This window comes from Phyllobates terribilis, unplaced genomic scaffold (genome assembly GCF_046119375.1).
Source record: "Phyllobates terribilis strain yellow unplaced genomic scaffold, ASM4611937v1 Scaffold_2__4_contigs__length_985480577, whole genome shotgun sequence".
Lineage (NCBI taxonomy): Eukaryota > Metazoa > Chordata > Amphibia > Anura > Dendrobatidae > Phyllobates > Phyllobates terribilis.
In genome coordinates this window covers 108,232,951-108,258,924 of record NW_027362762.1, presented here as the reverse complement: position 1 = coordinate 108,258,924, position 25,974 = coordinate 108,232,951, and positions in this window count along the sequence as shown.

Below are 25,974 nucleotides of genomic sequence, written 5' to 3'. Positions count from 1 at the left end.
GACTAACACACTCTGCAATAGGCCAAAAAGGATTAGCTTTGCTAGATTCAGCCAAATGCTGTGAAAAAAACTTGCACAGCACTGGCACAGACCTGCCTGGCAAAAACTGATAGGAACTGATGTAACCTAGTCCTGAAAAGGACTGCAATTACAATTAGTCTTTACTCCCACAATCTATCTATTTAAGAGCACAGACCTGCCTGATAAAAGTCGTAGGAAATGCTGTAACCTAGTCCTTAAAAGGACTGCAATCACAACTATTCCCTACTCCCAAGCTATCTGTAGATTTGTGCGAAAATTGGCTTGAAATTAACAAGGTATAGCGCACACAGCAACAGCGGTGCCGTCTAACACGCAGCTGCAGCAGTGAGAAAATGGTGGCGACGGGGAAAATGGCTTGGTCTTATAGGGCAAGGACATGTGACATACACTGCCAATGACACATGCCCTTGCTTGTGTGAAAAAAAGCACTTCGTTCCGTGTGTGCGCTGCTGATAGGCTGACAGATTGCACCTCCCCACTGTAAATGCGGGAAAGAGAAAAAAAAATGGAGATCTTCATTATTCCTGCAGAGATCCATCCCCTGCCCCTCCCCCCACCCCGCTGTACACTCAAACTGCGTATTAACATTAATTTTCATCATTACTGAGAAAAAATCCAGTTATGATTTTGGTGCACGAACAGTTATCGAACATAACCTCGAACAGCCGAATTTTTCTCAAATCGTTCGTGTTCGCCGAACGGCTCGAACACCGCCCAAAACAGCTCGAATTTGAGATTGGCGAACAGTTCGAGTCGAATAACGCTCATCTCTACTTACTAGATTGGAAAAATGTGGCAACCTCTTAAAGTCCCAAATAGGCTGTGTCATTAAGGGGTTAAAGTGAATCAGTCACCGAGTTTTTGCTGTAGCGGCAGAGACCCTGAATGCAGCGATGTGTCACTTACTTGGCTGCTTGCTGTAGTTTTGGTAAAATCACTGCTTTATCTGCAGCAGATCTAGCAGTTCCCTGAATACTGAGCTCTGTATAACCCCACCCACACTACTAATTGTACATGTACAGTGTACACAGCAAGCTGCAATCAGTGGTGGGGGTGGAATTATACACAGCTCATTAATATGGAAGACTACATGGCAACAGGTTTACTAGTCCTCTAGTGATAATCTCCTGATAATAAAACTATGGCTGTATCAACAATACAGCAAGTAGCTCAGTAAGTGACCCATCACTGGAAGCAGAGTCTCTGTCTCTGCATCATGGTATTCTCGGATTAGGTGGCAAAAATCTGATGATAGATTCACTTTAAAAGCCATTGCCCAGGGCGCCAACTAAACTTTTCCCCCACTGGTTAAGTGTGCAGGAGTGAGCCCAGGTACGAGTTGTAGCAAATGTGGCATACCCCACCCACCTGCAACTTTTAACCTCTAAATAAGTATCGCAAGTTTGCCTTATTCTAAAAGAACCTGCCCTGTTGTAAGAGTGTCAGCAAGGTGGCTCTTACAAACATAAGGTTTTTTTTAAATCTGCAAAATTCTGGCATAAAGTGCTTTAAAAAGACATAAAAGTACTGCGCATCGCAGAGTTCGGCAAAGATTTAAAGACTTTTAAAGAACAACCAGAATGCAGATTTCTCCTCCAAGGCCACGGACCAACTATCAGTATTCGGTCAGTATTTGGTCAGTATTTTTTCTCAGGAGTGGGAGCCAAAACCAGGTGAGGAACAATCAGAGAAAAAGTATAATAGAAACAAGTCACCAATTCTGCATTTATCACCCACTCCTGGTTTTGGCTCCCACTTACTGACTGAATACTGATAGTGGGGCCGTGGCCTAAAGGTATCTACACTAGTGGCCAAAATTGAGGCAACACCCTCAAGATTTATGATTTTTTAGTATTTTGCCAATACAAATCCAAATTTCATGAATGTTTTTGATTTCACAGTAAAGTTTTTAAGTAGAAATAACAAAATCTCATATAGAAAGACAATATTATCAGGAAATTTGCTAATTTGTCAACAAATTGGACACTATTGTCACTCAGATGACTGTGGGTGAAAAGCCATTTATTTGTCCTATTTTCATAACTAACACTAAAATGTTAATACTTAGTTGGATAGCCCTTGGCCGTGATAAATGCATCTACTTGGCATACTATCTACCAGTTTGTGTAAATCAGATGGTGTGATGATATGAAGCCATGATTTGATGATGGCTGCGATGAGTTCCTGTTAGTGTGAAGCCCACTGTTTTGACACCGCTCTCTTGAGCCGAGCTCAGAGATTCTCATAGGATTGAGATCTGGGCTGTTTCCTGGCCAATTCAATAGCTGGACATTTTTGTCCTTGAACCAAGACAGACATTTTTTAGCTGTATGGCTTAGGTCTCCATCTTGCTGAAAAATAAACGGTGTCCCTTCACCAAATACATCACATGCTGAAGGAATGAGTTTCGGCTGAAGGACTTCCTTCATGTACTTTTCAGCATTAACGGTTCCTTCAATTACCTGCAGCCGACCACCTGCATCTCTGGACACACAGCCCCCTACCATAACACTCCTAGGAGGCTTCATGGTGGGTACTGTACCCTCTGCCAAGCAATCCTTTCCAGGTCGTCATCGAATGTAGCGGACACCGTCGCTGCCAAAGACGGATATGCGTGTCTCATCGCTCCATAAAACATTTCTCCATTGTTCAATGGTCCATTTAGAATGTTCTTTGGCCCCTGCAGACGTTTCTGACACTGTGAGGCATTTTTACCTGGTATTCTGGCTCTTAACCCCGAATTTACCAATCATCGTCGAACCGTCCGATCGGACACTGTCACTCCAGTGTTGACAAGCTCCTTGTTGATGTCAACAGCAGTTGTATTGTCTTTTGCTTCCTCCCCTGCCCAGGAGCTGTGGTATGCTCCGTACACGGTCAGACACAGACAATTTTTAAAATGAACTTTTGTTCGTGGGGAAAACACCTTTAATGCTGCACGTGAAATAAAAGTTAAGCAAATGCGTGTCAATTTTATATAAAAAAATTCAGAGACAGTATAACAGAATAAAAACATGTAATTGATTACCTTTTGATGACAAACTGGATTTAAAATATAAAAACCGCCTTTTAATCGCACAATATCGGTCTTAAATCACCCCCAGGTCACTATAAACAAACAGAATACAGAAGAGGGCGTGTGTTCAAGTAAGTATGTCAGTGAAAACTTTCAATAAATATTTGTGATGGTAAAAAACTGCAGGTGTTGCCTCAATTTTGGCCACTAGTGTATTTAACAGCGCCTTTATGACCATGCCTTTACTTGGAATACATGGAAAATCATGCAGACAGGTTCTTTAAGTGTCCATCATTCAGGGGTTCCTACATTTCCAGAATTTTCATTTTTTTAGTTCTAATCTTCTATTTCAGGGCAGAAATTTGGAAATTACGATGCAGATGTAAACAGTAAATATGGTTTATCAGTTCCTCCTACAGTAACATGAAAGGAAATGGTAAAGAACGCAGTGAGTGGTGTTTACTACGGAAGTACGGTTTGTGGTTTTCTCTGCATGAAACAAGTAGGTATCGTTTTCATCAACAGCAATGTCTCAAAGCCAATGTTCTCCATTACTCCTGTAATGCATTCTTTTTATACATACCCAGAACGTTATAAAGACGTCTATTATGGTCGATGTTTAGAAGAAAACAATTGGAATGGTGGCGCTAATGGGTATGCCCTATATCTGTCGCAAGAGAGGACAACTACCACAGTTGTCTGACGTTTTCAAGATAAAAAATATATATAAAACAACTTGCGCTAGTATATAGGGTGTGTGGCAAGAAATAACAGTGAAGGTGTTAAAAAAGTCCAATTTTATTAATATGTAACTTACAAGAGGTTAAAAAATCATTGTTTTTAAAACAATGATTTTTAAAACTCTTGCAACTTACGTATTTAGAAAATTGGACTTTTTTAACATCTTCACTGTTATTTCTTGCCACACACCCTATATACTAGCGCAAGTTGTTTTATATAGATGTTTAGAAGAAGTACATGGTTTGCTGTAACTGAAGTAAGTAAAGGTAAAAAAAATACCCATGTGAAACAATAAAGCAAACACTGGTGTCCAGATTTCTAGACGACTGATTATAGATGTGTTGATAAAATAAAAAGTCCTTGTACTTTTACAGTTAGCTGAGCACTATACTCGCTCGAAGTGTATAATGTACTTGGTAGAAAAAATGGTGGCCCTCAAATGCTCACCTGGTGGCCTTTTGTCTTACACTTCTGTGTACAGTAAAGAGATTGCCTGGTGCTGTGTACCTTTTGTGAATTATGGGAATCCTCCTTCAGACGCTGTTTCTATATCTGGCACATAACGGAGTCTGAGTGCACACTTCTCCGCAGCACATGGAACATTGAATACAATATGTGGCCCCCAATTTTATATCTGGTTGCATCTGTGACTCCATAAAATAGTATGTTGACCACCACGGGCTATAGGGACTTGGTGTTTGCTTACATACTAATGACGTTGGAACACTGAAGTCTATGTACTGACGAACTACACCTCTCAACAGTGGGAGTTGTTCAGACCTTGGCTCATGGAAGTAAGACTGGAACAGTAAACAAACTTTGCTATTCACATAAGGATACAGTATTTCAGTCCTGAATTAATGGAGCTAAGAAATAATGAAATTCGTTCTTATAATATGTTAAAGTTCAAAAAAGCAAAACAAAACAAAAGAACGACCTGCAAAAGGGACCTCAGAATCAATCAATCAATAAATCAATAAATAAACAGCTCGCAACACAAAAATAACCACCAACTTCCACATGTTCTTGTGAAAGTGGAGAACAGTTACAACGATCATCTCTGGCTCTGGGGGACTGGTCCAGTTCTGCATCACACAGGCAACCCATTCATACTGTATAAATGGCTACTGTGTAATACTCAGTTTCCCCTCTGGTAGAGAGGCTGGAAAACTGCTCTTACTGCCAGATTTACCTATAGATCACAGCTGAGCTCTGGCATTACCAGCAGGGAGATACTTTGTGATCAGTTGATTGTCATGGTATTTTTTTAACAAGTATGATTGTCCAAAATTAACCTTTTTAAAGGATTTTTTTTTCCATTTTATAACATCAGGGCCAGGGCACACAGCATGCTTAGGGGCCAGGGTGAGAGGGGAAAGTACCCTCCTGAGGATTGACAGGTCTTGTCGCTGGTCCCAGCTGTCCTCTCTTCCCTGCTGCAAGTAGAGGCAGCTTTGCTTCTGCAGTATCAGAGAAGTCCAGGATTATGAAATCTAGACAGACACAGCTTCACAACAGAGGTTGCAAGTGCTGGGCATCCTGCCCAGAGAATTGTCCGCCTCTGGACGCTGCAGAGGAGGCTAGTAACCGAGACAGCGAGCGATAAACAATATTATATTAAAAATACCTTTGTTTTTGAGTGTCTCAGGAGCCGTATTTCAACACAATGCCAGGCCGCATCTCGCTCGTGCTACTGTGAACAGGAGTCTCTCTCATCAAGCACATCAGGGACATCATTGGTCATCAATTGCAAAAGGAGCTGCCAGCAGTGGATCTTGATGATTCGGGCCAAGTGTATTCAGCATTACAGAACATTCCTTAGACAGCCATTAATAACCTCACTGATATGCAAATTGCCTCTTCAGAGAGGAAGAGTACTAGAACTCTATAGCACCACCTGTTGATAAGCCTCTTTACATTGGTATGCCAAGGCCGGTATTTCACTCTGCACAAGGAGAAACGTTACCCATTTACACTCACTGATAGCAGCCAAGACGCCTAAATGTGGGGAATTCTGCATGATGCATTCATTAGCAATAAATCGAGATGTTTTGAAAATGTTGTTCCTCTTTTTTCATCATTTGCTTATCAACCCACATTCACATTTATGTCATTTGACATGTGGTAAGGTTTTAGTACTAGCGTTTAGGACCATTCCGAATAGGGTCACCTTGACATGGTAGGATGGCTTTTATATTTTTTTGATCAAAATTATGTTAACTTAGTACCCTTTGTTATTTTCATGCACTATTGCTTTTTATTTACTGCAGGGTAATGGCTTATTTTGCTTTTATCTTGGGTTTTGTCTGTTTAGTGGCCAGTGTGAACATGCGCCTACACGTTGCAAGTATACCAACTTATATTCCAGTTCATCTCTTTAGGTTTTTGTTTCAGGTTTTTGCACTCTGTGCAATTAAGGACTCGGTCTCCCTTTTCTTTGAGCTGAACATTGCGTTTATATAGCTCCACATGGCTGGTTGTCCATTACTTGGGTCTGAGTTCTGCTCGGCCCTTATTCACATTTACATCATTTGACGAATGGTAAGGTTTTAATACAAGAGGTTAGGACCATCCTGAATAGGGTTGCCGTGACTTGGTAGGGTGGCTTTTATGTTTTTCTAAATCAAAATGATGTTAATTAAGTATTCTATCTCATTGTCATGCACTATTGCTATTGCAATGCAGCGGCTTTCACAACAGTGCAGTAATGAGGCAGTGACCCTGGTTAGTCCAAATTAGATGTCTTTATTTTGACAAAATACAAAAAATTACTCAAACTTTATCCTACAGTTCGCAGGCAGATTGTTTGCAACAGTCTGTATCAAATACATTGCCGTGGGCGACTGCACCACCTTATCAATCAGTGCATCAATGGCTTTGCTTTCTCTGGCTCTGGCCTGTGTTAAGTCTCACACAGACCTGTCCTGCACAGAGCCTCCTGCTCTGATGCTTGCAAACCAAAACTGACACACTCAAACTTTAACTGAAATATTAAATGGGAATCTGGGACATGAGCCACTCCCAAGACCCTGAGTGGAGGGAGAGATCCATCCCACTACCATCCTACAGATCTCTCCAAAAATAAAAGCCCATATCAGCTTCTCCTAAATCTAACTTGCTCAAATAGCTTGACCCAGTCCACACTCTCTTTTGTTTTGCATTGTAACCACAGCTGTGGCTGTAATTACAATGCTCTTCAGCGGATTTAGTATGTTTCAATGCACATTATGGAAAACACATACACACGTGGTCAAAATTGTTGGTACCCCTCGTTTAATAAAAGAAAAACCCACAATGGTCACAGAAATAACTTGAATCTGACAAAAGTAATAATAAATTAAAAATCTTTGAAAATGAACAAATGAAAGTCAGACATTGCTTTTCAACCCTGCTTCCACAGAATTTAAAAAAAAATTTAACTCATGAAATAGGCCTGGACAGAAATGATGGTACTCTTAACTTAATATTTTGTTGAGCAACCTTTTGAGGCAATCACTACAATCAAACGATTCCTGTAACTGTCAATGAGAGTTCTGCACCTCTCAACAGGTATTCTGGCCTACTCCTCATGAGCAAACTGCTCCAGTTGTCTCGTGTTTGAAGGTTGCCTTTTACAGATGGCATGTTTCAGCTCTTTCCAAAGATGCTCAATAGGATTTAGGTCAGGGCTCATAGAAGGCCACTTCAGAATAGTCCAATGTTTTCCTCTTAGCCATTCTTGGGTGTTTTTAGCTGTGTGTTTTGGGTCATTATCCTGTTGTAAGACCCATGACCTGCGACTGAGACCAAGCTTTCTGACACTGGGCAGCACATTTCTCTCTAAAATCCCTTGCTAGTCTTGAGATTTCATTGTACCCTGCATAGATTCAAGACACCCTGTGCCAGATGCTGCAAAGCAGCCCCAGAACATAACAGAGCCTCCTCCATGTTTCACAGTATGGACAGTGTTCTTTCCTTGATATGCTTCATTTTACTGTCTGTGAACATAGAGGTGATGTGCCTTGCCAAAAACTTCCTTTTTTGTCTCATCTGTCCATAGGACATTCTCCCAGAAGCTTTGTGGCTTGTCAACATGTAGTTTGGCAAATTCCAGTCTGGCTTTTTTAAAAAAAAAATTTCAACAATGGTGTTCTCCTGTGTCGTCTCCCATGAAGTCCACTTTGGATCAAACAACGACGGATGGTGCGATCTGACACTGATGTTCCTTGAGCTTGAAGTTCATCTTTAATCTCTTTAGAAGTTATCCTGGGCTCTTTTGTTACCATTCGTATTATCCGTCTCTTTGGTTTGTGATCAATTTTCCTCCTGCGGCCACATCCAGGGAGGTTGGCTAAAGTCCCATGGATCATAAATTTCTGAATAATATGTGCAACTGTAGTCACAGGAACATCAAGCTGCTTGGAGATGGTCTTATAACCTTTACCTTTAACATGCTTGTCCATAATTTTCTTTCTAATCTCCTGAGACAACTCTTTCCTTTGCTTCCTCTGGTCCATGTTGAGTGTGGTACACACCATGTCACCAAACAGCACATTGAGTATCTGTACCCCTCTATACAGGCCCAGTGACTGATTACAATATTGTAGACACCTGTGATGCTAATTAGTGGACACAACTTGATTTAACATGTCCCTTTTGTCACATTATTTTCAGGGGTACCATCATTTCAGTCCAGGCCTATGTCATGAGTTTAATTTTTTTTTTAAATTCTGTGGAAGCAGGGTTGAAAAGCAATGACTGACTTTCATTTGTTCATTTTCATAGATTTTTAATTTATTATTAGTTTTGTCAGATTCAAGTTATTTCTGTGACCATTGTGGGTTTTTCTTTCATTAAATGAGGGGCACCAACAATTTTGACCACGTGTGTAACGACCCTCGTATATGATTCCCCTCACAGCCTCACATACCCCCACCTTCTGTTCAAACCTGGTGGGTTGAACACCTGCTACCATACATGGTGCCCGTGACAATGCATCCGCATTTCCTTGTGCCTTCCCACCTCAATGTTCCACCGAGATACTAAAACTTCTGCTGCTGAGCATTGATGAGGACCAACTGCTTGTCCACAAGCCTAGTTTGTAACGTTGCAACAGGCTTAATGACAGACATGTAGCTTTCTTTGGGGTATGCCTTAGTTCACACTGCCCGCATTCACCACCATATGTAATGCAGCGGCTTTCGCGACAGTGCGGTAATTAGCAATGACCCAGGTTAGTCCAACTTAAACATCTTTATTTTGTCTATTTACAAAAATAACTCAAACTTTATCCTCTGGTTCGTAGTCAGATCGTCCGTAACAGTCTGTAAAAAATTCATTGCCGTGGGCGACTGCACCACCGTATCCCTCGTAAGTGCATCAATTGCTTTTCTTTCATTGGCTCTGGCCTGTGTTCAGTCTCACACAGACCTGTCCTGCACAGAGCATCGTGCTCTGATGCTTACAAACAAAATTGACCCACCCAAACCTTAACTGAAAGTTTAACTGGGAATCGTGGACATGAGACACTCCCAAGACCCTGAGTGGAGAGAGAGATTCATCCCACTACCATCCTACAGATCTCTCCAAAAATAAAAACCCATGTCAGGTTTTTCTAAGTCTGGCTTGGTCAAATAGCTTGACCCAGTTGACACTCTCTTTTATTTTGCATTGTAACCACAGCTGTGGCTGTAATTACAATGCTCTCCAGCAGGTTTAGTATGTTTAAGTGCACATCCTGGGAGACACATAACAAACCTCATATATGATTCCTTTCACTGCCTCACACTATTTACTTACTGCAGTGTATTTGCTAATTTTGTTTTTATCTTAGGTTTTGATCATTTCCTTATCAGTAATATATCTATCTTTCCTGTGATTTCCATAATTCCTCGACTTTTCCTTCTTGGTGTAGCAATGTCAACTTTGAGGATTGTATGTATTGTGCAATTCCTATTTTATTAGGTTTGAAGTTTGGAATTTCAGCCTGTGTTCTTCACCTTGTTGTTACATTGCACAATACAAGTCAGTACATAAATGATATACAAATCCTAGCTGAGCAATATGTAACATGATTACTAGTGTTGAGCGAGCATGCTTGACACTCCTTGGTACTTTCCCGAACATCTCACTACTCGGGATGTTCGGCGAGCACCGAGGATTTCCGGGTTACTCGGGCGGGAGCTCGGGTCTCCGCCCTGCACGTTTGGCGCTCTTTACAGAGCCAATGAACATGCAGAGATTGCCAGCCAGTCACTGTAATGCCGCAGCCATGTTGTTTGTGGGCATTACAGTGATTGGCTGGTCGCATAGCGTCACCTCGAGTATTTAAAACCGGGCGCCGCCATCTTGGACACAGTCGCTCCGGATCTGACAGTGTAGGGTCATTGCTGCTGAGCTAGGGAGAGATTTATACTCCGAAATGGTTAGTGTAGGGTCTCTAAAGCCTGCCAAATCAAACAAACAGTCCTTCTTAGGACTAATATCCATCCCAGATATCAGGCAGGCAGGCTGTATAGGAAACGCAGTGGTTATACCAGCAAACGCTGCATTACAATCCTGTGTGCTCCTGTTGGTCAAATTGCTAGACTTATCACCCCGGTCTCAGGGGCCAGGAAAAATTATTTTTTTTTCATCTAAATCCTGTATTTTTTTTTTCCTCAGTCAGACTGTCCAAATACACGTCTTATTAACCTTTTGGTATTTCCCCCCTACCAAAATAAAAATTGAGCGTGTCTGTGACTGTTCAGACACCAATATATCTGTTTAAAAGAGTCTGGTGTAGGCCAGAAAAATATAACTGTGGTTTTGCAGTTCCACGGGTCAAATCTCTGTATTATCCTGTTTTGGGCATTTTTTGCCGTAAAAAACTGTAATGGTGTCTCCCTGACTGGTCAGACACCAATATATCTGTTTTAAAGAGTCTGGTGTACGCCACATAACTATAACTGTGGTTTTGCAGTTCCACGGGTCAAATCTCTGTATTATCCTTTTTTTGGCATTTTTTGCCGTAGAAAAAAAACGTAATAGTGTCTCCCTGACTGGTCAGACACCAATATATCTGTCTAAAAGAGTCTGGTGTAGGCCAGAAAAATATAACTGTGGTTTTGCAGTTCCACGGTTCAAATCTCTGTATTATCCAGCTTTTGGTATTTTTTCCGTAAAGAAAAACAGTAATAGTGTCTCCCTGATTGTTCAGTCACAAATATATCTGCTTGAAAGATTCTGGTGTAGGCCAGAAAAATATAACTGTGGTTTTGCAGTTCCACGGGTCAAATCTCTGTATTATCCTGTTTTGGGCATTTTTTGCCGTAAAAAAAACCCGTAATAGTGTCTCCCTGAGTGGTCAGACACCAATATCTCTGTTTAAAAGAGTCTAGTGTACGCCACATAACTATGTCTGTGGTTTTGCAGTTCCACAGTTCAAATCTCTGTATTATCCTGTTTTTTGGATTTTTTTCTGTAAAAAAACCCGTAATAGTGCCTCCCTGACTGGTCAGATACCAATATATCTGTTTAAAAGAGTCTGGTGTAGGTCAGAAAAATATAACTGTGGTTTTGCAGTTCCAGGGGTCAAATCTCTGTATTATCCAGCTTTTGGTATTTTTTCCGTAAAGAAAAACAGTAATAGTGTCTCCCTGATTGTTCAGACACAAATATATCTGTTTGAAAGATTCTGGTGTAGGCCAGAAAAATATAACTGTGGTTTTGCAGTTCCACAGTTCAAATCTCTGTATTATCCAGCTTTTGGTAATTTTTCCGTAAAGAAAAACAGTAATAGTGTCTCCCTGATTGTTCAGACACAAATATATCTGTTTGAAAGATTCTGGTGTAGGCAAGAAAAATATAACTGTGGTTTTGCAGTTCCACAGGTCAAATCTCTGTATTATCCTGTTTTTGGCATTTTTTGCCGTAAAAAAAAAACTGTAATAGTGTCTCTCTGACTGGTCAGACACCAATATATCTGTTTAAAAGAGTCTGGTGTAGGCCAGAAAAATATAACTGTGGTTTTGCAGTTCCACGGGTCAAATCTCTGTATTATCCTGTTTTTGGCATTTTTTGCTGTAAAAAAACCCCGTAATAGTGTCTCCCTGACTGGTCAGACACCAATATATCTGTTTAAAAGATTCTGGTGTACGCCACATAACTATAACTGTGATTTTGCAGTTCCACGGGTCAAATCTCTGTATTATCCTGTTTTTGGCATTTTTTGCCGTAAAAAAAAAACGTAATAGTGTCTCCCTGACTGGTCAGACACCAATATATCTGTTTAAAAAAGTCTGGTGTAGGCCGGAAAAATATAACTGTGGTTTTGCAGTTCCACGGTTCAAATCTCTGTATTATCCAGCTTTTTGCCTGTTTTGCGTAAAAAAAAAAAAAAAATAGTGTCTCCCTGTCTGTTCAGTCACAAATATATCTGTTTAAAAGATTCTGGTGTAGGCCAGAGAAATAGAACTGTGGTTTTCCTCTTCCACGGTTCTAATCTCCTTTTTATTACCCTTTTTCCATTTATAGTGCTAGTGTAAGCTATTTTAGTACATTTACAATGGGCAAAGCTCGTGGCAAGGGACGTGGAACTGGACGTTCTGGTGCGTGTAGAGGACGGGGCCATGGCCATGGTGAAAATGTGCCCCAACCTACAACCACATCTTCTCGCTCCCACTTCTTGACCGAATTACTATGGAACCACACTACAACACCAGTATTGCGAACTGATCAGTGTGAACAGGTTATTAATTGGATAGCAGATAATACTTCCAGTTACCTGAGCACCACCACCTCCGGTCTGTCTTCCACACGGTCAAGTTTTAGTAGCCATGAGTCTCGACCGCATACTCCTCCTCACCCTGATGCTCCTTCCTCCTACCATGCCGAGTGTCGTCAGACAGCAACTGATCCCACACTTGGACACTCTGAAGAGCTGTTCACTGGTCCATTTCCAGATTTGTGTCCCTCGCCTGCTCCGCTTGAAGTGGTGGAAGAGGAGATCCCATGTAGCAATGCCCAAATATTTGAACAGCCACGGCCAGAGGAAGTCGACGCTGGCAATTTGTCACAAGAGGTGGACGATGACGAGACACAATTGCCAGGAAGTGAGGAGGAGGATCGTGGTGCGCAAGTGGAAGAGGAGGAGGTGGTGGATGATCTAGTAACTGACCCAATGTGGCAGGAGGACACGCAGAGTGAGGCCAGCAGCACACAGGGGGAAGGAGGCAGAGTACCCCAACAGGCAGGAAGAAGCAGTGTGGTGGCCGCACACAGAAGGCGGGCAACAGTTCCCCATAGCACCAACACAAGGGACATTGCCAGTACAACCGGTAGGTCTTCCAGAGTCTGGAATTTTTTTTAAGACTCTGCTGATAACCCCAAAAAGGCCATTTGTACCACCTGCCAGGCCAGCATCAGCAGGGGTGACAAAACTACCAGCCTGACCACCACCAGCATGATCAGGCACATGGCAGCAAAGCACCCGACTTTGTGGGGCAAACCCCTGGGTCAACGACCAGTGTCAGCGGGTGTCACCACTGCTTCTTCCGCTGTTGTGCGTGTAATAGAACCCCCTGTTGTGCGTGCAAGGCAATCCCCTGTCCATACTGCATGCAAAGATGCCCCCTCCTCTCAGTCTTTACTTGTTATGGCAGTTTCTCAAGAAGCAGCATCAACGTCCACTTCCCACCGCAGCGTTCAATTGTCCATATCCCAGACCTTTGAACGAAAGCACAAATTCGCAGCCAACGACCCACAGGCCACAGTCCTAAATTCGCACATTTCACGACTTCTTGCGTTGGAAATGCTGCCTTTTAGGCTGGTGGAGATGGAATCCTTCCGCAACCTTATGGCGGTGGCCGTCCCTCGGTACTCGGTCCCCAGCCGACACTACTTTTCCCGGTGTGCCATCCCCGCACTACACAAGCACGTGTCCCAAAACATCTGCCGTGCCCTCAACAACACAGTTACTGGGAGAGTTCACCTGACAATGGACACGTGGACAAGTACTTGTGGCCAGGGACGGTACATCTCCCTGACGGCACACTGGGTAAACATAGTGGAAGCCGGGACCCAGTCGGACCTTGGGACGGAACACATCCTCCCCACACCGAGGATTGCGGGCCCTATGTCAGTCAGAGTTGAACCCACAATGTACAGCTCCTGCACCTCATCCTCCTCCTCCTCCTCATGTTCAGCCTCCATCTCAGATATCACCACATCAGTTACAAGCTGGAAGCACTGCAGTACTGCCTCAGCCATGCGGCAACAGGCTGTGCTGAAACTCATAAGCTTAGGTGATAAACCTCACACTGCTTGTGAGTTGTGGACAGCTGTGAAAGAGCAGGCAGATCTGTGGCTCACACAGCTGAATCTACAGCCAGGCATGGTCGTGTGTGACAATGGCCGTATCCTGGTGGCGGCTATGAGGCGAGGCGAGATCACACACGTACCATGCCTGGCTCATGTGCTTAACCTCGTGGTTCAGCGGTTTCTTAAATCGTACCCCGAGTTGCCAGATCTGCTCGTGAAATTACGCCGCCTGTCAGCTCATTTTCGCAAGTCGGCTACAGCTTCCGCCGCCCTTGCTGTGTTGCAGCAGCGTTTGCAGCTTCCGGAACACCGACTGGTGTGTGATGTCTCCACACGTTGGAACTCTACCCTCCACATGTTGCAAAGGATTTGTGAGCAGAAGAGAGCAGTTGTGGAGTACCAGCTGCAACAAGGCCGTCGATATTCAGGTCAGACTCCACACATAAGACCTCAGGAGTGGACCTGGATGTCTTACATATGTACCATCCTGACAAACTTTGAGGAGTCCACCAAGATGGTGAGTGGCGATGACGCCACCATTAGCGTCAGCTTCCCACTTGTCTGTCTTTTGCAACGTTCTCTGCAGAGAATTAAAGAGGAGGCATTGCAGCCAGAGTATGATGAGATGGATCAAGAAGCCGAAGCGGGCGATTACACACAGCCCAGCCTCATCTCATCCCAACGTGCATTGGGGGACAATGAGGGAGAGGAGGAGGAGGAGGAAGAACAGGAGCTGGTATCATACGCTGTAGATGGTAGTACCTGTACAACTGTCATACCGTCGGTTCAGCGTGGGTAGCCGGAGGATAGGGGGGAGGAGGAGGAGGTGGAGGAGAGCATGGTCAGTCGTCATCTTGGTGAGGACACAGAAGTCTTGCCCGTTACCAGTCTGGCACGCATGGCTGACTTTATGTTACGCTGCCTTAACCATGACCCTCGCGCTGTAAAAATGTTGGGTGACTGTCATTACTGGTTGGTGACACTTTTAGACCCCCGCTACAAGGAGAACTTTATATCTCTTATTCCTGAGGTGGAGAGGTCTACAAAAATGGGGCAGTGCCAGAAGGCCCTTGCTGCAGAACTGTTAAAAAAATTCCCATCTGAACACGCTAGCGGCAGAGGTCACAGTTCGTTGACCAACCAAGGTCTACAGGCGAGAGAGACGCAACTCCAATCCAGCAGAGGCAGGGGAACACTGTCAACATTCTGGGACAGTTTTCAGAGACCTGCCCAGCTTACAGGCCCTGAGGCGCTGGGTACTCTAACAAGGAGTGGAAAGTTTCAAAAGATGGTGAGGGAGTACCTTGCCGACCGTACCAGCGTCCTCCGTGATTCCTCTGTGCCTTTTAATTATTGGGTATCCAAGCTGGACACTTGGAATGAACTTGCTCTGTACGTCTTGGAGGTCCTGGCCTGCCCTGCCGCTAGCGTGTTATCGGAGCGTGTTTTTAGTGCCGCTGGGGGAATTATAACTGATAAGCGCACTCGCCTGTCAACTGACAATGCTGACAAGCTTACCCTTATCAAAATGAACAAGGGCTGGATTGGGCCAGACTTCTCATCACCACCAAATGACAGCAGAGTAACATAAAGTCAAATCCACTGTGTTATTTTGGGAGGTGTATTCCCATGCACCGCTTCACACCCACACATGGGTATATGCTTCCTCATTTCGGCTGTAATTTTCTCTTCTCCTTATCCTCAGCCTCCACCTCCACTATACCACAAGGGTGACATTGGTCCGTGTTGCCAGCATTGCAAGTTCCTCCCTCCTAATTTTTGGCAGCGTTTGCTTGGAAGGCATAGGCAAAGACTATGGGAGACCCACTCCCCAATAATGGGAATAATGTTTTTAAGATGCTGTACTGCATGGCTCTTCCAAGGGGCATTAAAACTGTCTTGTTAAGCTACTGCGACCTCCACCACATTTTCAAGGGGCATTGATATTGTCTTTTTATTCCACTGTGACTTCCACGTCTCTTCCAAGGGGCATTAAAACCGTCTTTTTAACCTACTGCGACCTCCACCGCTCTTCCAAGGGGCATTAAAACCATCTTGTTAAGCTACTGCGACCTCCACCATTCTTCCAAGGGGCATTAAAACCATCTTGTTAAGCTACTGCGACCTCCACCATTTCTCCAAGGGGCACTAAAACAGTCTTTTAAGCTACTGCAACCTCCACCACTTTTCCCAGGGGCATTGATATTGTCTTTTTATTCCACTGTGACCTCCACGTCTCTTCCAGGGGGCATTAAAAGCGCCTTTTTAAGCTACTGCGACCTCCACGTCTCTTCCAAGGGGCATTTAAACCATCTTTTTAAGCTACTGCAAACTCCACCACTTCTCCAAGGGGCATTAAAACCGTCTTGTTAAGCTACTGCGACCTCCACCATTTTTCCAGGGGCATTAAAACCATCTTTTTAAGCTACTGCGACCTCCACCACATTTTCAAGGGGCATTGATATTGTCTTTTTATTCCACTGTGACCTCCACGTCTCTTCCAAGGGGCATTAAAACCGTATTGTTAAGCTACTGCGACCTCCACTTCTCTTCCAAGGGGCATTAAAACCGTGTTGTTAAGCTACTGCAACGTCGACGTCTCTTCCAAGGGGCATTAAAACCGTCTTGTTAAGCTACTGCAACTTCCATATCTCTTCCAAGGGGCATTAATACTGTCTTGTTAAGCTACTGCGACCTCCACGTCTCTTCCAAGGGGCATTAAAACCATCTTGTTAAGCTACTGCAACCTCCACGATTCTCTTACAAGGGGCATTAAAACCGTCTTGTTAAGCTACTGCGACCACCACCACTTTTCCAAGGGGCATTAAAATCGTCTTGTTAAGCTACTGCGACCTCCACGTCTCTTCCAAGGGGTATTAAAACCGTCTTGTTAAGCTACTGCAACCTCCACGTCTCTTCCAAGTGGCATTAAAACCATCTTGTTAAGCTACTGCGACCTCCACGTCTCTTCCAAGGGGCATTAAAACTGTCTTGTTAAGCTACTGCGACCTCCACGTCTCTTCCAAGGGGCATTAAAACCGTCTTGTTAAGCTACTGTGACCTCCACGTCTCTTCCAAGGGGCATTAAAACCATCTTGTTAAACCATTCTGAACTCCACAGCTCTTCCAAGGGGCATTGAAATGTTGTTTTTAATTAACTCTAACCTCCATGACTCTTCCAACGGGCATTGCATTTCCTCCTAATTTTAGTCAGCTTTTGCTTTTCAATGCATAGGCGAACACTAAGGGAGACCCACTCCCCAATAATGGGTAGAAGGTTTTTAGTATGCTGTAATCCACGTCTGTTTCAAGGGCCATTGCAGTTCCTCATAATTTTTGGAAAGCCTTCCATTCACTGCTTAGGCCAACAGTGCACAGGAGACCCAGTTGCTATAAATGGAAAAAACGAACGGTTTAGTTAAGGCCCTCTGACCTCCATGTCACTTCCAAGGGGCATTGGAGTGCCTCGAAATTTTTGGTAGGCATTGCACTCACTGTATGCCCTATAACTGTGTAGCCGAACCGCTCCCTTTGGTACAGAAACATATCCTACAAGACATGTGTGGTTGACTGGCCTGATATTGATGTGAATGGTCCCTGTTCCTCCTGCTCTTTCTCCTTTGCCACCACCTCATCCATCATTCATCATCTGAAGCTTTGTTTTAACGGGAGTCATAGAACTGGGATAGTAGCAGGAAAACATCCAGCAATCCTCGGAGGAGGTAGGATATGCGCCAAAATGCTGACCACCTCAGGCCTAGCCGCTACTACATACATGCGCTTGCATTCCAAGGAACAGAAAGCTAAGGAGATGGATGGCCTCATGATCATGAATAATTTACTCGTTGTGTAGGAGGCAGACGAATGCTGCTGTCTACCTTTTGAACTTTGTGTTGAAGCCTGATTGACCCAGGACCCGCAATCCTCTATGTCTGGAGGACGCGTTGCATCCCAGTGTCCAACTGTGTCCCGGCTTCCACAATATTAACCCAGTGTCAAGACGTGAGATGGACCATCCCTGGCCACATTCACTTGTCCACATGTTTGTGGTTAGGCTGTCCTTCAAATAGGGATGGCTGGGGACCGTTTATGGACACCCGGCCGCCCCCACGCGGCTGGGGACCGTGTGTGGCACCTGGCCGTCAGGCGGCTGGGGACTGAGTATGGATACCAGGCCGCCGACGCAGCCATGACGTGATGGCCAGATTCCGCCTCCACATGCCTAAAGGGCACAATTTCAAGTGCAAGCAAGCTAGCAGTATGGTATTGCAGCCTGGGGGTGGGTGGGTGGCAGGCTGCATTCCAAGAAAACAAAGCAGATGCTAACTTCTATCATCATCATGCTCCTCACCTTGGCACTCTCAACTCCCCTGATAGAGAAGCCAGGGCCCACCGGAGGAGTCTGGTTCTCTGGTGTGCTCGTCCAATGCTGCCCTAAAGCAGGCCAGGCTAAGAAAAGTGTGGGGGAAGTTCAGCGGAGAGATAGGGGCGGCTGGGGACCGTTTATGGACACCCGGCCGCCCCCAGGCGGCTGGGGACAGTGTGTGGACACCCGGCCGCCGGGCGGTTGGGGACTGAGTATGGATACCAAGCCGCCGACGCAGCCATGACATGGTGGCCGGCGTCTGCCTCCTCATGCCTGAAAGGCCCAATTTCAAGTGCAAGCAAGCTAGGAGTATAGTATTGCAGCCTGCGGGTGGGTGGTTAGCTGCATACTTGCGCTTGCATTGCAAGGAATGGGGGAGGTATAATTGAACACTGCTCTGGGAGAAGGACTTGCATGGGGATAGTTGCAAGTCTGCATCTTCTGATGCGGCAAGGATCATTTCTGATGGGCACACTTTTAGGCAGTGACCTGGGTGTCAGAGATGCTTCCAGGGGTCTTCCCCATGCTGTTCCCATGTCTTTTCAGCACTGTATGCATGTGTCACACAGCACATGGCCAGATAAGATTGTAAAATGTTAAAATGACATTTCCCGGTGAATGCATTTGTCACGGTTGAAAGCAGTACAGAAGTGCAAAAACGCATAAAAATGCTACTTGTGAACATAGGCCAAGGTGTGGAGGAGTATTTTTGTTTTTGGTTATTTATTTTACCTTATACACAAGTCTTTTCCCTGGAAAGGAAGTTCCTTAACATATTTCACAGGAAAGCACTTTCAGTTTCGTTTTTGAACATTTTCTTGTGACCCTGTAAAAGTGGCTTAATACCTCTGACCACGTTGTTGACAGCAGTGACCTGGGGGTCAGAAATGCTTCCTGGGGCGATGCCCATGCTGCCCCCATGTCTTTTGAGTACTGTCACTATTGTTTTGGGCACTTTTTAGGCTTTCTACAGACTGCCGGGGGTGCCGCCGCAAAAATGCTAGTCCCATAGACTAACATTGGGCTCGTTGCTCGGGTCGAGCACCCGAGTATCACGGCGAGCTCGGCCCGAGCTTCGAGCACCCGAGGATTTTAGTGCTCGCTCAACACTAATGATTACATAAGATGAGAATAATGTGTAGGATGCATACTTTGTGGTACACCTATGAGGTTAACCATGCGCCTACTAGTTTTGTTATTACTGGAATTAATAGGTCAGTAGTTTCCTTTTTCACACTCCAGACATCTAGATGATACTTTTCCCGGCACACACTGCCAACTATGGTGTAAGTGACTGCCAGTGAGTTACCCCGTCTTATAGTTTGACGCACACTGATCCCGGTATGTGTGTTGGCATGTTAATGAATGCATTAATAACACTTTGAAGTTGTATTAGACATACCCTTCTGGCTTCTGTGCTCACCTGTCAGCAGATTTGTTTGCTTGCACACGAGCCTCTACGAAAAAAACTCCATCCGTGAAAAAAAGCGTGAAATTTAGTGCGTTTTTACCATTTTGTACCTCCTGTACAAAAATTCCCTTCCTGTCCTTGACTAATCGTAATAAGGCCAGTGACTTTGGGCTTCATGGTTGTGCTGGGGTGTTTTTTTATTTTTTTTAGGTGCAGATGTTTCATGAAGTGGTTCTTATCTGGGCCACCTGGCGGTCAGCAGCGAATTCCACACGCAGGTTAATTGTCGCCTCTGGGTTATCATCTGACTCTTGCTGTTAAGGAAAAAACAAGTTTATAGATTTATTGCTGTTGCTACTACCTGCAAACTTGCTAGGCAGGATAAATAGAGGATAACAGCGAGTAGGGCCGGCTCCAGGTTTTTGTGGGACCTGGGCGAAAGAGTCTCAGTGGGCCTCTTTAACACATACCACGAATCATGAAGCACAGATACCGTAGAGAAATATATATATAGTACAAGGCCAAGGATTTCACTTCTTACATTACATGAGTGATATCTATTGTAAATTCTACAATAGCTCAGAAACCGGCGAATCCGCGCAGCGCACAGTGCAGACCAGACACTATAGTCCTTCATACAGTATTATGGGCACCACATAGTCCTCTATACAGTATTATGGGCCCCATATAATGCTCCACACAGAATACTGGCCCCCATATAATGCTCCATACGGAATACTGGCCCCCATAAAACGCTCCATACAGAATACAGGCCCCCATAAAAAGCTCTATACAGAATACTGGCCCCCATAAAACGCTCTATACAGAATACTGGCCCCCAAATAACTCTCCATACAGAATACTGGCCCCCATAAAATGCTCCATACAGAATACTGGCCCCCATAAAATGCTCCATACAGAATACTGGCCCCCATAAAATTCTCCATACAGAACACTGGCCCTCCTAAAATGTTCCATACAGAATACTGGCCCCATATAACGCTTCATACAGGATACTGGCCCCCATGTAACACTCCATACAGAATACTGGCCCCCATATAACGCTCCATACAGAATACTGGCCCCTATATAACGCTCCATACAGAATACTGGCCCCCATATAATGCTCCATGCAGGCTGTGCCCCCCACATAATGCCCCATGCAGTCTGTGTCCCCCCTTAATGCCCCATACAGGCTGCCCCCCCCACATAATGACCCATGCAGGCTGTTCTCCCCCCCACATTATGCCCCATGCAGGCTGTCCCCCCCCCCTTTAATGCCCTATTGCAGGCTGTTCTTCCCCACCCTATAATGCCCCATTGCAGGCTGTTCTTCCCCACCCTATAATGCCCCATTGCAGGCTGTTCCCCCCCCCACACACATAATGCCCTATGCAGGTGTGGCACCCTACTACACACAGGTACCACAGGACCCAAAAGGGTGCATGGACGGACTTCTCCACAAGAGGCCCTTAGTACACACAGACACCTCATACCACCAGAGGGAGCCCTGTTAGGGATATATATACTGGAGGGTGAAGTTAGGTAGGCAGAGTGTGCTGGCACTAGAGATCAGTGAAGAAGCAGCACGTTAGCTGCTGTGCTGAGGGCCTGGAGTGTGGCCGAGGCAAGGAGAGGGGAGAGGAGTTAAGGGGGCAGAGGAGCATCTGAAGCTCACCCCAGAACACAGCCAGAAAACAGTTCTACTACCAAGCAGACAGGTGAGAGAGTGAAACAGCAAAGGAGCTAGGCCTAGTTCCAGGCTGGTCAGGAGCTTCAGAGAGTGAGAGGAAGAAACGGATCAGGAGGTCTACTACTCGCTCACTGTGGAGAGAGTCCAGAAGTGCACCCTTCCTACCAAGTACCCTGCACCATACCTGCCGTTTACACCAGTAAAGGTACTGAAGCGAATTCCCTGTGTGCGTGTCCGTCATTCCCCCTGACCCGACTGGGCCACCTCTCACCTGCATCCCTTCCATCAACCCTGACCCGGGGGCCCACTCCGCCTGTGGGGAGCAGAAACATCTCAGCTGCCATCCCATCACCCCCGGAGGTCTGCAGCAGCGCTGGTACCCATTACCGGGAACCACAGGTGGCGTCACGAGACAAAACTGTTATTCATCCCTTCAAGTAACAAACCCCTTTTAAAGAGTGACCCCAGGGTACGGGCCCGGGAGCCGACCGCCGTGACATCCCAAGAAGGTAAAGGCCCGGGTACCGGGTCCCCCATATCCCTCTGGGCGAGTCATCTCTTCCTGGCGTCACGAACAGGATTTCGTGCCCGTTGCCACCGGGTACTGTGTGCCGTATTTGAACTGTGTTTGAACTGTGGTGAACATCGCCGCCATTACCGCGTCGCCGTACGGGAAGAAGAGGGGCGTAACCGCGGGAACCAGAGAGGCGTGACCGTTGGTAGCGCCCGACGCCCAAGCCCCGCCTCGCACTCTGACGCCGCACCAGGAAGCGTCAGGTCCTGGAAGGAGACCGTGATCTGCGGAGCTGCGGCCTACCCAATAAAAGTAAAGAAGGTAGGCTATGGTTTACTACGGGGGCGCAACCATGGCCGACAACCAGCAAAACACCGGAGCACCGGTTAACGCTCCCGATGTTCAACCCGCGCCCAGCGCTGCTCAGGCCGGAGCAGCCGCCCCACCAGCAGGGGTCGTGACTCCAGTGATACCCATGGCCCTGCCGTACGTCCCCGGAGCGAAATGGCTTCCCCAGTATGATGGCAAACCAGACACCCTGTCTGGGTTCAAGAGGAAAATATGCGGTGTATTGGACATGTACTCAATGACTGGTAAACAGAGAGCCGCTGTTGTGCTGGGACAATTGGCTGGTGCCGCAGAGCGGGAAGCTGAAACCTGGCCAGCCGCAGACCAGGAATCAGTATATATTATATTTAAGAGACTGCAAACTGTCTTTGAAAACCGCACTGAGACAGATCTTCGGATGAGGTTCTACCACTGTACCCAGAAACCTGAGGACAGTATCCGGGACTATGCCTGGCGTTTACAAGAGGCCCTGTGGGCCCTGAAACAGGTTAGTCCAGCCAGCATACATGATGAGGACAAAATGCTGATAGAACAATTCATCTGGGGGTTAAGGTCCCAGGAGGAGAGCAGAACTGTACGGTGGTGGGCCTTAGATCATCCAAATGCCACCTTTGACGCCCTGAAGGACATGGCTATTAAGGGCCTTCAGCCCCTGGAAACATCAGATACTGCTATCCAGCGTTACCAGGGTGGGGCCACCCCAATGCCCACAGCACTCACTGCCCCTTCATTAGCGGCTGAGGCAAAAGTGCAAACAGCGTCCCCTAGCGAGCTGGACAGCCTGCGCTCTGAAGTGCGTCAGCTAAGTAAAACCCTGACCACTGTCCTGAGCGCCCTGCAGCTACAGACGGAGCCCGTGCCGGATGGAAGGATCCAACTCGCCGACAGTCCTGAGGATGTCCCCTGGATGAGGAGAAGAAGGAGGACAACGCCACCCCGTTGGAGGACCAACGATTGACCTCGCCCTCCAGGTGAACTCATTTGCTACCGTTGCCACAAGGCAGGCCACACCACACGGACCTGTCCTTTAAACGGGCAAACCCCGGGGACAAGGGCTGACACCCAGGAGTAGATCATCCAGGCCCATCGAGCTGGTATGACTGGTTTGTAGGAGGAAGGCTTTTCCTGTCCATCGTGCTGGACGGCATAGCAACACCTGCACTACTGGACACCGGGTCACAGGTAACCATCATACCTGATGTCCTCTACAAAAGGTACTGGTCCATAGATGAACTCCACCTGCCAGACCCAAACCTCTCTGTGTATGCCTCCAATGGCCTTCCTCTTAACCTAGTCGGGGTTAAGGACGTGACAGTGAAGGTGGGAAGAGTGGAACTAAAGGACCAAGGACTGATTGTAATAGAGTCTAACCCTGGTGATACAAACCCATATATGATACTTGGTACAAATATTGTTGGTAACTGTTTGGGAGAAGTGTTGTTCTTACTCCAACAGATTGCTGACACTGCCAGACCAGGGCAGAGGAAGGTGCTCCAGAGGGAGATTCCAGCCCTCCTGTACCAGCAACAGGTAAAACTAACAGGTGGTGAGATTGGTAATGTACGGGTGACCGACCCGATACCCATTGTGAATCCCCCAATGAGTGAAATGCTGATTTGGTGTAGGGCAGCAATAGGTCTCAAGGGACAGAACTACCAGGCGGAAGCAGAGCCCGTGAACTCAGAGCACAGACCTACACTCCTAACTGCTAGAGGGGTAGTTGATGTGCGCAATGGGAGTGTACCCGTACACCTCCTAAATTGTGGGGAGGAGGAAGTTAAATTGCCAAGATACGCCACTGTTGCCAGACTGTATACTGTGAATAATAATGCCATACACACAGTGGAATCCTTGACCCCACCAGATACGGTGGAAGACAATGACTCCAAAACCCAGCTGGAGGAATGGTGTCAACAGCTCCATGTTGGAACTGACGCCACTCCTGTACATCACAAACACGGTGTCTACAGAGTGGTTCAGAGTCCAAAATGGAGGTGCCCGAGCAATGTTGTTGCAAAGCCTATCAACTCTGCTTCAGCCCTCAGGTCCCGTTACCAGATACCTGCCAGTTACCTGCCAGATTCCTGCTTGATACCTGCCTGATACCAGTCTATCTGCTTGCATTCCTGCGGTCCGACAGTCTGCCTACCAGCACCTGCCAGTCTGTCTATGGATCAGTCTGCCCGCTCACCTGGGAGCGCCCACCTGCTACCTGCTTGCTAGCCTACCTGGAGGCTTAGCCGTCACTTGCTGTGACCACCTGCCTGTCCAGAGACTCTTGCCCGCTCACCTGGGAGCGCCCACCTGCTACCTGCCTGCTAGCCTACCTGGAGGCTCTGCCGTCACTTGCTGTGACCACCTGCCTGTCCAGAGACTCTTGCCCGCTCACCTGGGAGCGCTCACCTGCTATCCGCCTGCTAGCCTACCTGGAGGCTTAACCGTCACTTGCTGTGACCACCTGCCTGTCCAGAGACTCTTGCCCGCTCACCTGGGAGCGCCCACCTGCTACCTGCCTGCTAGCCTACCTGGAGACTCTGCCGTCACTTGCTGTGACCTCCTGCCTGTCCAGAGACTCTCACCCGCTCACCTGGGAGCGCTCACCTGTTACCTGCCTGCTAGACTACCTGGAGGCTCTGCTGTCACTTGCCGTGTCCACCCGCCTGTCAAGAGACTGTTCCCGTCACTTGCAGTGTCCGTTCTGTCCTTCTACCCTGGGACTGCTCTTGTCACCTGCCGTGTCTTCCTTCCCGCCTTCCCTGGGAGCCACCAGCCTCCTTACAAAGACTGCCCCTTTGTATAATAGCTCAGAGGTTCCACCTCCCAGACCCGTTACAAGTTATATGTGTGCATTTAGTTACCCGTAAAGGGTATAAAGACTTGCAGGCTGAGGACTGTGAGCAGCCAAAAACTGTCCATTGTAAATAGTTGAACTTATTAAAGTGCCCCCTATTGGTTTTATATTAAGAGACCACTGAACAAAAACCCGTTTGGCGTGGCCGAAGATGTGGTCCAACACCTGGATCACTTATGCCCTGTAGCCACGCCCAGGGCCTACGTTGAGGGTTTTCGGACGGGTCCCTCATGCTATTCATGTTGCACCTTCACCAGTGAGATGGACACCTGGTTATGGGACTCAATGGAACTTTGATATGTGTTATTGTTATCATAATTGCTGTTGTGACCTGTTTACAAAAAATGCTTCTGTCCAGGAGTACTGACTTGGACTAGGGGGGAATGTGGCACCCTGCTACACACAGGTACCACAGGACCCAAAAGGGTGCATGGACGGACTTCTCCACAAGAGGCCCTTAGTACACACAGACACCTCCACCCTTCCACCTCATACCACCAGAGGGAGCCCTGTTAGGGATATATATACTGGAGGGTGGAGTTAAGTAGGCAGAGTGTGCTGGCACTAGAGATCAGTGAAGAAGCAACACGTTAACTGCTGTGCTGAGGGCCTGGAGTGTGGCCGAGGCAAGGAGAGGGGAGAGGAGTTAAGGGGGCAGAGGAGCATCTGAAGCTCACCCCAGAACACAAGCCGGACACCGGGTCCGTGCCTACA